This window comes from Monodelphis domestica, chromosome 5 (assembly GCF_027887165.1).
Source record: "Monodelphis domestica isolate mMonDom1 chromosome 5, mMonDom1.pri, whole genome shotgun sequence".
Classification (NCBI taxonomy): domain Eukaryota; kingdom Metazoa; phylum Chordata; class Mammalia; order Didelphimorphia; family Didelphidae; genus Monodelphis; species Monodelphis domestica.
Window position 1 is genome coordinate 104,831,108 of NC_077231.1, and position 3,726 is coordinate 104,834,833.

The 3,726-nt window shown below is 40.4% G+C and overlaps 1 pseudogene; it reads left to right on the forward strand.

The window, feature by feature from the left end:
- Window positions 1-519: 519 nt before the first annotated feature.
- Window positions 520-3,426, forward strand: LOC130454717 (G-protein coupled receptor 3-like; annotated as a pseudogene).
- Window positions 3,427-3,726: the final 300 nt, after the last annotated feature.

Consider the following 3,726-nt stretch of genomic DNA (forward strand, 5'->3'; position numbering starts at 1 on the left):
GCCAGGGAATAGAGCCAGCATAGATCTGAGAATACAAGAGATCTTGGGAAATAGGAGTTGGGATAACTAAGGCTTAGAAGTTTTGTGGACTACAAATTCTTCAGTATATAGATTAGTTTGCTATTGTATACATTGTCAGTTTTGGAAAGTGAAGTGCTACACCTGACTATAAAATAGAAAGAAGTCAAACCCACCCCCTCATTTTAAAATTCATATTTCTGCTGTATTCCTGTATTTTGTGGAGCTGTCAGAGGAAAGATTTATTCTGCAGAAGACAGATATGAGAACAATGGGTGAGAATTGCAAAGAGAGGAATTTAGGTTTGATGTAAGAGGAAAACATTTTCTAACAATTAGTGTTATCTAAAAGTGGAATTGACTGGGATTGGAAAAGAGAATTACTCTCTTTAGAAGAAAAAGTAGAGGACATTCTTAATCAGGAATGGTTTGAACTCTCAATTCCCATCCATTTTGGATGCTGGGAAGGGGTTGAATTCAATCACATCTAATAACTGCCAACATGACAAAAGTAAGTACATCATTGTGATGAAAAGAATCTCAAAAGTCATATAGTCATAGACTAAGGGCTTGAAAAGACCTTCAAAGATGATATAGTCCAACCCCTTTGCATCGAAAATTGTATGGTACAAAAAGGTTTAGTGAGAAAAACAGGTAACCTCTGAACCAAATTAATCTCAAAGATTAACAAAAAAACAGAAACAACCTTTACCTTCTGTATTGATTCCAAGGCTGAAGAGTGATAAAGGCTAGGCAATGGGGATTAAGTGACTTGCCCAGGGCCACACAACCAGGAAATGTCTGAGGTCAAATTTGAACCCAGGACCTCCCATCTCTGGGCCAGACTCTCAATCCACTGAGCCATCCAAAGATTTTTTTAAAATAAAGAATGTTAAAAAAGCAGAAGTTTCAAGAAGTTTATAACCCTAATTTTTAAAAATTGGCAAATCTCTTCCATTTAGATTAGCCATCCCTCATTCTTAGCACTGTCACGATGCATGACACCTACCTTAGGCACCTTCCTGTAGCTGAATGAAAACAATCAATTCAATGTTTCATCTCAAAATCTCTGATTCTATAAATTATAATACATTCTGTGAGTTTAAGTGCAAATTAGGAGAGTAACCCAAAGGGCTCATAGTCTTCCAACTTTAAGGTTAGACTTACTTCTCTTTTTAAAAGTTAATCAACTTCCTCTTCAGAGATTATGCTAATTTCACAGTTTCTTTTGCAATGGCATATGCAGTCAGGAAAGTTGGTACTAATGTCTATCAATTACTTGGTGCTTTGATTACGTAACTTCTGAAGTTGTTTTTAGTCAAGAGTTCAGTAGACTTGACAACCTTTTCTAAGTGTCTCAGTAATAACACTTCAAGCTCCCTGGTCATAGAACTCACCTTGTTCTCGTATATTCTCTCAGAGGAAAATATTACTTTGGTTCAACCCAAAAGTGCTCAGACCTGATGATTTTATCAGGACTTAGTATTTTATTGCCTTCTTTTAGAGGGTTGAGCTATCTGGATTGATTTACAATCCCAAAGTTCACCCTTTGTTTTCATTCAGTCACTCAGTCCCATCACTCTGGGTCCTGACTCTTGCCTGACCCTTTTGGGGTTTTCTTGGCAAAGACACTGGAGTTGTTTGCCATTTCCTTCTCCAGCTCATTTTACAGATGAAGAAACAAAGAAGGTTAAATGACTTGCCTTGAGACACAAAGCTAGTAAGTACTGGAGGCCAGATTTAAATTCAAAACTATTTTTTCAAGCCTGGCACTCTATCCAGTGTGCCACCTACATGCCTGACTTATCAACGGAAGTCCCTTAATCAATGTGCTATTGTAATTATTCATCTTTGTTGTTGTTGGGGCTACTAGGTGGCCCAGCCGGTAGAGTGCCAGAGCCTGGAGTCAGGAAGACCTGAGAGCTGTCTGACCCTGGGCAGTCACTTAAACCTGTTTGCCTCAGTTTCTTTATCCATAAAATGATCTGGAGACGGAAATGGCAAATAATTCCTCTATCTTTGTCAAGAAAACACCAAATGGGGTCATGAAAAGTCAGCCATGACTGAAACAACTGGACAACAACACGAATCTCCACCCCTTTTACTTTGTCTTATAAACCAGGGACCCTTAATCAATGTGCTATTGTTATTATTTATCTAGTTTCTATTAATATTAGCCAGTAGTTGTAAAGGACCCTAAGGTTTGCAAAGTGCTTTATATACGTTATTTCATTTAATTTTCACAATAAAATGTTGAAGTAGGTGGCATCTCCATTTTACAGATGGAGAAACTTAGGCTAAAAGAAGTTAAGTAACTTGCCCAGAGTCCTACATCTAATGAATGTTTAAGACAGGATTTTAACCTCTGTCTTTTTTATTCCACGTACAATTCTTTACCATTTCTCCTTTCTGGGTCTGAGAGCTCTGGTCATGAATGTGACATTCTTTCACTTTCTCTTCTATGAAGGAAGAGGCTCTTAGTAGCTACTATATTTTATGAAAACTAAACTTGCCAGGAGTCTGAAGAGCATTGTCATAAAAAGAAATATTGTACAGAATAAGTCTTGGCATCTCCTTTGAGAGGAGAGGAGAGCAGCATAGCTTCACATACACCAGACTATAGCTACAAGTTGGACCAATTCTAAACTATTCACAACAAATACAGAACCATTTTTGTCCCACCTATTCCTCCCAAAATGAGAGAGTTAGTGCTAGAGTCGTGTTTCTTAACTATTTCTGAATGTATCGAGAACCCCTTTGGTAGCCTGACCTTGGCCTCATTCTGCACTTTGCCTCCCAATATTGCATTGGCTTTTCTATACTGAGCCTGGTCCTGGTGGGAGTCCTAGTCAATGTCTTCACTGCCAGCATCTATAGCCTGTTGTTGGTCATCACTGTGGATCACAACCTGTTCCTCTACAATCCACTCACTGTTTGGAAACCATGGTAACAAGGATGAATACCATGCTGGTGCTAGACTTGGGGGTAGGGAAGGATGCACTTGGTTTGGGTTACCTTCCTGTGCTGCCTTGAAACTGCCTCGATGAGCCAGTCTCCTGCAGTGTTGTGAGCCCACCTGGTGGTCCTGGTCATGGTCTTTTTCATGGTGTTTGATATGATATTACAGCTGTATGTCCAGATCTGCAGGATCATCTGCTGCCTTGCCTAGCAGATTGCCCTCCACTGACACCTGCTTCCTGTCTTCTACTACATGGCCACCCTCACTATAGTACTGGAGGCCATTTCTGTCTGCTGACTTCCTTTTGCCATCTACTGCCTGTTGGGTGGCTCCCACTCACCCCTGCTCTACACCTATCTCACTTTCTCACAGCCACCTCCTTCTCCTTTAGTTCTATCATCTATGTCTTCCAAGTACCCTTTCCACTCCTGCTCCCCCAATGATATCTAGTTTGGGGCCCTACCTTCTCTCTTCTCCCCAGTTTTCTGCTTCTCCTTGTGTAATCCTTCTGTACTGAACCTTCAGAAAGATGTAACTTTTCTTTTCTGGTCTCAGTTTTCCCTGTCCTTCCCCAAGCCCAAGCACAGGACTTGGGGGCTTTGAATCCTTTGACCGGTTGAGAAATATTCCTTTTATTCCAATTCCATACCTCCCCTGACCCACTAGATCCAGCCATTGGAGCTTTGGAAGTGTGCTGTCTCATAGAGTCTATTCCTCTCCCTACCTTCTTTCCTATTTCTTGGCTAGAAA